Source organism: Asparagus officinalis, chromosome 7 (assembly GCF_001876935.1).
Source record: "Asparagus officinalis chromosome 7, Aspof.V1, whole genome shotgun sequence".
Taxonomy (NCBI): domain Eukaryota; kingdom Viridiplantae; phylum Streptophyta; class Magnoliopsida; order Asparagales; family Asparagaceae; genus Asparagus; species Asparagus officinalis.
The window spans coordinates 91,241,056-91,251,112 of NC_033800.1; the positions used below are offsets into that span (position 1 = coordinate 91,241,056).

Genomic DNA, 10,057 nt, shown 5'->3' on the forward strand with positions numbered 1-10,057 from the left:
TGTTTTTTTAGCTAACCAAACAACCTCAAAACAAGTCATGAAATTTGTTACTTAAAAAATCACCAACATCATCCAATAATATGGTGACAACTGATCTCATCTCATTTTCTTTCTTACTTTTAAGAAATGAACCAAACACAAGAAAAGAACATATTATAGGAAATATGTTTCCTTTTCTTTGATTTCATTGTTTTTTTAGCCAACCAAACAGCCCCTAAAGAGAAATCTCGATCCCAACCCGTCTACATGGAGGAGTAACCTAAGGTAAGGATAAAATTGAGGTAATAGAATAAATTGTGAGACAAATTTAGAATTACGAAATTTTGAGAGGCAAATTCAAATTATCTATAAGTTTGGGGTATACATAGAGAAACCCATGAATAAAATGAAATTTACCGTTTGAATTAAAATCGTTGTAATAATATAATAATAATTTAATAAAATAATAAAATAATAAAATAAATCTAATATTCCACGGGCTAATGGACAAATAGACACCCTGTAATGTCCATATCCGAGCTACAAAATGACAAACATCAAACATCAAATCCTCGGATATCAAAGCTGGGAAGCACACGCGTCGCATCTTCTATAGATCGAAGATCGTATTTTCTGTTATACGCCTCACATCACTGATTCCCCCACCCGCTCTTCGCGCACGACCCCACACAAGAGAAAAGCAAAACCAAAAAAAGAAAAGAAAAAAGAAGTTCCCTCTATAAAGAAACGGTTTCCTCCTCATCTCCGTCTCTTGTTCTCTCTCTCTCTCTCTCCCCTCTCTCTCTCTCTCTCTCTAAAAAAGAGATCATCGTCGTCGTCAATGGCGAGCACGCGCGAAGAGAATGTGTACATGGCGAAGCTCGCAGAGCAGGCGGAGCGCTACGAGGAAATGGTGGAGTTCATGGAGAAGGTGACCGAGCTCGCCGAGCCTCGTGGAGGATCGTGTCCTCGATCGAGCAGAAGGAGGAGAGCCGAGGGAACGAGGACCACGTGGCGGCCATCAGAGACTACAGATCCAAGATCGAGTCGGAGCTCAACTCGATCTGCGATGGGATCTTGAAGCTTCTTGATTCGAACCTCGTTCCCTCGGCCTCTGCTAGTGATTCGAAGGTTTTCTACTTGAAGATGAAGGGGGATTATCATCGGTACTTGGCGGAGTTCAAGATGGGAGCGGATCGGAAAGCGGCAGCCGAGAGTACGCTCTCTGCTTACAAAGCTGCTCAGGTACTTGCAGATCTCCTTCAATTTCTTTATTTTTTGGTCTTAGGTTATCGGATCCGAGTAATAGATTGCCAGATCCGAGCGATTTTGGGATTTTGGATCTTTAACGCTCTGCAAGATCTCATCTTGAAGTAACTTGGTTGGATTAGATTGTGGTTTTGATTGACGTCTCCCGATTCCGTTTTTCATTCCTAATTTTTTTCGTTTTGTTTATGTATTTTTTCTTTTCTTGTAAGTTAGATATTCTTCTTTCAAAATTCATTTTCTTTGTATTTTTTTGAATAATTTGTTAATTGTTGTAATCAGGATATTGCGGTTGCGGAGTTGGCACCGACGCACCCGATCCGATTGGGACTGGCGCTCAACTTCTCGGTGTTCTACTACGAGATCCTTAACTCTCCAGACAGGGCCTGCACCTTGGCTAAGCAGGTGAGAAAAAAAAAATTAATGCCAAATTTTGCTCTGTTTTTATGATTTGTAATTATCATTTTTTGATGAAATTGGTTGATTTATTATGGGTGATTATCTGAATTATTGACTTGTAATGGCTTTTTAATTTTCATGTTTAAATAACTTGTTTTTATTTCTTTTAAATATCTTATTGTATTTAGGCTAAATGTTAGAAGGTACCCTAAACTTTGAGTTTCGTTTTTAAAAACTACAACGTCTGTGACAAACATACATAGATTTTGACAAAGCTACCTTGTTTTGCCCCCTTTCTAAAATCAATGGGCTTTGTAATTGCATGTCATGAAAAGTTCACTTAGTCTCTGATGTCATATTAATTTCCTAATATTTAGTGTTGTAGTATCCTGGTGTAGGGGTTGTGTGATGTGTTTTTATTTTGATCTATTCATTTCATCATATCAAGGAACTCACTGTATCATAGATCAATTAATTGTTTGATGACTTTATCATTTCCATTTACTCAGAACAGTTAATCAATAGCGTCAAATTAATCTGTTTTAAAATAATATCATTTCCATTTACTCAGACCAGTTAATTTTAGCGTCAAGTTAATCTGATTTAAAACATATCTGATTTGATAAACTACAAAACTGTTACAGTGTTGAAATTTCCTTGGAAGTGCATTATATTACATTTTCGTGACATTGATTGCTGTAACACTACTTTGAAAATGTATCTAACAAAAGTTATATGTTGTTGTGCAAATAACTTATTTACTGTGAATCAGCAGATGTCTATGTAGAAGGGAATTTAATATTTCAATCATTTGGTTCTATTTGGGTGAATATGTTAATTATATTTGAATTTTATTATGTTACCCATTGGAGTGATTATACTAGATTTTGGTATGTTTTGTTGCTATACTAAGTAGGTTCAATCTTATCATGTCTGTGTATTCTTTTAAAGGTATTATTTACCTTTCACTCTATTGAATTCCTTGAAATAAATAGCTGATATCAAACTATATTCTCAGGCCTTTGATGAAGCAATTGCGGAGCTAGACACCCTTGGAGAAGAATCTTACAAGGATAGCACTCTCATAATGCAGCTCCTCCGAGACAACCTCACCCTCTGGACTTCAGACATGCAGGTAACTATGATTCTGGCGAACCGTATAGTGTGTTTTTGGTATCTGGTTAATACATTGTTGAACTCTGAGAAAAACTCCAACGTAGCGTTTGACAAACTGACTTAACCAGATTAAGTGGAACATAAGTCAGACTAGAAAAAATCCTATTTGGCAAAATCTAGACTTAAGCGAGTTTGTGTTAGGCCACTTTTTAACCAAATGACAGGGCTAGTAATAATCCAAGCCTCCTGGACCAGAACTAATCTTTAGATTAAGCTGGTTCAGAACTAATCTGGATTAGGCTGGTCCAGGACTAGTTTGAATTACTTCTCAATATTCCAAACTGACCCCAAAATCGCAGTGAGCATTGAGGGCAAAATTTTACACTGTAAAACGTTTCCGTTTACTGAGTGTCCTGTTGGTTGAAACTTCTGTTATTTAACACAATGATACCTTTTTTTATAAATCCGTTTTAAATGCATGCTTGATTTGGATTTGAATATAAGCTGCATGATGACATCTTAAAGTCACTCTACTGCACTAGAATTTCTGTAGTGCGTGTTGAGATTGATAATTTCACACTAATAAAATGTTATTCCAATTTGTGTAGGATGATGGGGTTGACGAGATCAAGGAGGCACCCAAGCGTGAGGATGATCAGCAGTAGCTGACAAGAGGCTCGATTCCTGATTGATCCCCCTTCAATTGTGTTTTTCCTTTCTTTTATAGGATGGTGAAGAGATGAATGGATGTTGCTTGCCTTCTGCTCCACCTTGTGATTTGTTGAGGGTCGCAATTTTCCCTCTGCAATTGAATTGGAATCTGAAGCTCCAAGTTTCTGTGGTTTTAGAAGTATCTCGAGTCCTGTTACCTTCCTCATTTATCCTTGTTTTCCCAAGTTTTCTTCTGTTTTAATTTTTTTTTTAAATTCCTTTTGATCTGTAGAAGAACTTCGGTTGTGTTTGCATGCAAGAAGTATGACTTTAAATGATGATGTGTAATTGCTGCTCTTATTGGGTTTTTTTGTTGTTCAATTCATTTGTCCGAAGGTCCTTACTGAGCTTTCCTTCTCTGTTGTGGAAACTACCTATGTCTGAAATGAGAATACACGCTGTCAAAGTTTCTCTTATTTGCAGTAATTTTGGGATAGATCACCCTTTTAACACCGTCATTATCTCAAAGATAAGTTATATTCAGTAGTCTGATAGATGAGTTCTATTCAGTAGTTTCTTGTGATAGCGAGGAGAGGGGGGAGCGGAGGTGCCACAGTTCACTTAGCCTCTGTTTTAACATTCGAGAGTATTTTTTTTTCAATGACAAAATTCAGCTCACTTAGCCTCTATTTTGTTGGTTTGATTCGCGGCCAAATGGAATGTAACAGAAGTGAAAAGTTTTCAACTATCATAATATAAATACAACGGCTAATTAATGATTCATTTCTATTCTTTTTGCTAGACTCGTAGACTGTTGTGCGTAGCGGAACTCGAAACACACGAAAGAGCACGAACAAGAACGAGATAAATCACAACCAATAAGTAAAACACAGTCGCCACAACAAGACAAAGGAATTTTACGTGGTTCGGCAAGTTGCCTACGTCCACGGGGCAAGGAAGGGGGAATTTTACTATTAGAGATAAAGAGAATACAAATAGGGTTTACAATCTCATCAAAAACCCTCAAACAAAGCTCTTAAAATCTCTCACAAATTCTCCCTCAAATGATGCACAATTCTCTCTCAAAACTGCTCAAAGTCGTCCTTAATTAACCATAATAGTCGTGATTAAGGTTATATATCAACACTAAGCGAAATGGGTTAGAAAACATAACCCAGACTCAGACCCGACTGGCGGTCGACCTCAGAACTCGTCGCGGTCGACCGACCAGATCAACAGAAACAAAAAAAAAATCACTACAGGGTTTGGCGGTCGACCGCGGTGGTTGACTGTCCCCAATTCCAGAGACCTAGAATCCTATAGGCCCCTGGCGGTCGACCGCAGTGGTCGACCGTCTCCAACTCCAGAATCCCCCTGCGGTCTGTGCACGTTTCCGATCGACCGGACTTGCTTCGCGATCAACCGACAAGTGTCCAAAAGCTTGCCTGAGTCGTTTTTCCTGATCTTCAAAGCTGTGTTAGCCATTTCTACAAATCTTCATCTTGGAGAAGTTTTTTCAAAACCGAGCCGACACCAAAAACTACAAAATGTCTCACTTGTTGCGTCCAGTACGAAGTGGAATAAATTCACGATAACGGACTCAATTCACAACAAGTCGGGAACCCAAACGAGAGCTCAAACAATCTCCCCCCATCGATATCAACTAATCCAACCGTCTGCATAAAAAATAACTGCCTACGAAGGAATCAAGCCTCACATAGTTCACTCAAATAGCCTCCAAAGGCCCTCAACATCAAAGAATATTTAATAACTCTAAACAATGACCAAATTTCACACCGAGACAACTTTGGTCAACATATCCACAGGGTCGTCCTTTGTGTGGATCTTCTCCAATATGACATCTCCATCATCCAAGACATCTCGAACAAAATAAAACTAACATCAATGTGCTTCGTGCGTGCATGATGGACATGGTTCTTTACCAAATAGATAGCTGACATGCTATCACAATACACCCTAATGGTCTTCTGTGCAATCCCCAAGTCATCCAACAATCCGTGCAACCACAAAGCCTCCTTTACAGCTTCAGTCACCATCATGTACTCCGCCTCCGTAGTCGAGAGAGCCACTGTAGATTGAAGTGTACACCTCTAACACACCGGTGCTCCTGCTAATGTAAACACATATCCTAAAGTAGACCGGTGCTTGTCAAGATCTCCCGCATAATCAAAATCCACATAGCCAATACAATCCTGTCCAATCTTTTTATTCTTATGAAATACCAAACCAATATCCACAGTGCCTTTAATATACCGTAGAATCTATTTCACGGCCTCCTAATGACCCTTCACGGGATCGTGCATATATCTAGACACCATGCTCACGGCCTATGACAAATCTGGCCTCGTACACACCATCACATACATCAAGTAACCCACTGCTTTAGCATATGAAACTTTTGACATGTACTCTCTATGCTCAACTAAACCATGTGACATCTTAGCTGAGAGCTTGAAGTAGGGAGCCAATGGAGTGCTCAATAACTTAGCATTACCATCAAAGCTGAATTTCTTTAACATTTTCTGTAAGTAGTTCCTCTGTGTAAGATTCAATCTCCCCTTCACCCAATCTCTCTCAATCTTCATACCCAATATCTTCTTAGTTTCTCCAAGATCCTTCATCTCAAACTCGGATGACAGCTCCTTTTTCAACTTTCGAATAGCCGAAGAATTTCTGGAAGCAATAAGCATATCATCAACATATAACAACAAATTTTTTCAACTTTCGAATAGCCGAAGAATTTCTGGAAGCAATAAGCATATCATCAACATATAACAACAAATAAATATACTCACCATCCTGATTTCTGGAAGCAATAAGCATATCATCAACATATAACAACAAATAAATATACTCACCATCCTGTAGCTTGTGTATGTAAACACATGGGGTCATATGGGCTCCTCGTGTATCCTTGAACAATCATGACACTGTTGAATCTCTTGTACCATTATCGTGGCGATTGCTTCAATCCGTAAAGAGACTTTTTCAGCTTGCACATCAAATTCTCCTTTCCTGCAACTTTAAACCCCATGGGTTGTATCATGTAGATCTCCTCTTCTAAGTCTCCATGTAGAAAGGATGTTTTAACATCCATCTTGACCAAATCCAAATCCAGCTGTGCTACCAATGCCAAAAGAATCCTAATCGACGAATGCTTCACAACGGGTGAAAATGCCTCGTTGTAATCAACACCCTCAAGTTAGGCATATCCCTTGGCAACCAATCTGTCTTTATACCGAATGTCCCATATAGAAGATCCCTCTTTCTTTGCATATACCTACTTGCATCCAATAGCTTTCTTCCCCTTTGGTAGTTTTGCAAGTTCCCAAGTGTCGTTCTTCTGAAGAGAGTGCATCTTCTCCTCTATAGCTTCCGTCCACCTGATCGAATCAGAGCTAGACTCTGCCTCACTATATGTAGAAGGAAGCAAATCATCAACGATCTCCACTGATAAAGCATATGCAACCAACACATCATTGTATTTAGCTGGCCGACAAATCACCCTTCTAGGTCTATTTGCTGTAATCGACTCCTGAACATGACCCTGCTCCTGAGTCTTACCATCCACTGTATCCTCCAAATGCATGTCTGTCATCCCATCTCCTCCCAGTGTCACATCTGTAGGAGCCTTAATGGATACAATGCTATCCGGAGTGGGTGGAATCACATCATCCTCCACCTGCTATGATATCCTACTAGTCTTGTCTTCCTCCACCTGCTGAGGGACTTGAGGCCTCATCATGTACGTCTCATCAAACGTGACATCTCTGCTAATGACTATCTTTTTGTTCTGTGGATCCAACAATTAGAAGCCTTTAACTCATTCTCTAAAGTCTACAAAGACTGTTTTCCTCACCCTCAGATTTAATTTTCCATCGTTAACATGATAATAAGCTGGACACCCGAATATCTGAAGTGACTCATGTTTAGGTCAAAAGTTGCCTTTTTCATTGCCATTGAACCTGTTATAATCGTTTATCGATTACAAACTCAAAAATACAAAAGCTGATCTTTTTATAAGATCTTCTTACACAATAAAAAATAAAAGATTACAACTTTATCAAACAATACACAAAAACTATTTATTAGCCTCTATTTGCATGGGATCTTTGCCTGTACCGGTGTTTATCTGTGGATTGTCGCGGATCAGATCCGATTGATCGGAAGGCTAGAAGTTAGTTGCTTCATAAAGGTAACAAGAACAGAAGTGATAATCTCGACCAGGTAAGATTATGACTCTTCTCGAGATCAAGTCCAAGCCTGATCTCAAGGAAAAGGTGGACGGGGCTTCAAATCCTTCGAATTGCTCCTTCTTTATGCCGCGATTCGCCAAGATCTGTTAGCCCTTTCTGAAATTCACGAATCACTCTTCAAACTAACAGCACTTCACCTAAAATTTCTGATCCCTACAAATGAAGGCCCTAGGCTTGTATTTATAGGCTTCAGTTGCAGCATTTATGGATAAGAATAAGAGATTTGGCCCTATCTTCAGTTAACAATAGCCTAATCACGTATGAGGATGATATCAAGTTAGTTGGGACACTCTGGAACGAACAAATCCCGAAAATATCAACAAACCCGTCAAAACACGTTTCGGGAACTAACTGTGAGGGACGGACCCTGGTGACCCGCGTGGGCGCGGGATACCAATTCGTGTCCCGCAGCTGTGCGGTACACCACTTGGTGTCCCGCAGCTGTACGGGACAGTTCGGGACATAGCCATTTTTTGGCTTTCTGGACTTGTGTTTCTCATCGTTTTGCGTATTTTGTCATTTGTATGCTTTGCTGACTTGCTTTAGGCGCTCGTTAGCTTCTTTACGACTTCAAATAATCCTCTTTGATTCAGATAATCCTATCTGACTTGGATAATAACGTTCATCATCTTCTTTTCGTTTCGAGCTGTATTCGGTCACCTATAGGTATTTTTAGATGCCTACAGATACCCCCTTCAAAGTGTTGCAGTCTTATTCTTTTATAGATGAGGCTGGAATGCTTTGGATAAGATAGATCCTGTTCAATCCTTTTAGTATTTTATCGAGGAGATCGCGTAGAAGGACCTGTGAATAGCTTTAATTCTTGACTTCTTCTGCTTTCAGTCTACTCAGTATTTTGTCGAATAGATAAAAAAATTTCGGTGCTGCGTTCATCATCTGACCGTTGTCGAAATCTTGAACTGAAGTTGGTGTGTAAGTTTCTAAACTTAGCTCGTGTCATTGAGTTGACATTGAACTAATCATCTTCGTCAGGAGTTTGTATCTGAATGCGATTGAACTCTCTGGAATCATCCTTTTTGACTTAGAAATTTTATCCTGCGTCATATTTTGGCAAAGTCGTCAGCGCGCTGATCAACGTTGACTTTCATTTGCAACGCGTTGATCGGCATTGACTTCCATTTGTAACACGTTGATCGGTGTTGACTTTTGTCATAACTCGTTGACCGACGTTAACACAGTTTATACTCGTACATTTGCTAGAGTCTACACAGTTTAAGCTCTTAAGAAGTTAGAGCGGGGAGGACTAGTTTATACGTATTTACTCCTGGGAGTTCCGGGAATTGGTTTAACCTCATGTGCCCATCAGAGATTGTCGGGTTATCCTTTAGAATATTCTGAGTAATATTCTCCAGAAACTTTCCGTCAAGGATGGGAAACAGTTTAGACTCGTATACCCATTGGAGTATGACTACGGGTCCTGAATACATCAAAAACTAGCAAAAATGGGCGAAAAATACACGCGAAAACACCCTTAAGATCCCTACACATGCGAGACAGTCTTAGGTGTCTCGCACACGTACGAGACAGCCTAAGCTGTCTCGCACACTGTGAGACAGCCTAAGCTGTCTCAGTGAGGTCGGTTAGGAGGGTCGGTTTAAGGGACTTGTTAAATTCCCAAATCTATGATTTATGTATTCTTCTCTTTCACTTCGATTTCTTCTCAAACTCTTCCAAGCTCTCCATAAAAGGATTCCCAAGCTTCCTTCTCCTTCTCTTCTTCGAATTTTGACAAAATGGGAGGATTCAAACCTAGGGTTTGAACCAGAATTCAAGTTCGAGCTCCCTGCCATAGCAGAATTCATCCACCTTTGATTCCAGGTTCGTCTCTATTTTCAATTTCAATTGGATTTCAACCTTGGGTGCTCAGTTCTTAGGGAAAAAACAAAACCCTAAGTTGTGTTTTGGGGATAGCCGAACCTTGGGTCTGAAGAGATTTTTTTGTTGAATGATACCCGAACTGTGTTTGAATTTTATAGTAGGCAAGGGCATCCTTGGCGTGTTCAAGGACCTCAAGCTTTCTTTCTCGATCCCTCATTCAATCCTATCTTTACTTCCAGGTTTAGTTTATTCATTTTTTCCCTTTATGAAATTTGTGAAATTTGTATCTTCTAAATTCATAGTTCTTACTTCTGAACATGACATGAGCCCCTTCAAAACTTGATTTTTGGTTTCGATTTTATTTGAGAATTCACCCGAGCCCCTTGACTCAACTATGGTTGAGAATCTGATTCTTTGGTTTTGTTCGAGAATAGAAACTCGAGATGCAAACTGAAACTCAGTTCTATGTTGAATACTGTTGGCTTGAACTTGTTTAAGAACTGAGGTTCGTTTGGTTTGAAGATGGGCAC

General features: G+C 39.5%; 1 pseudogene; it reads left to right on the forward strand.

Annotated features, from left to right (window-relative positions):
• On the forward strand, window positions 752-3,792 carry LOC109848387 (annotated as a pseudogene).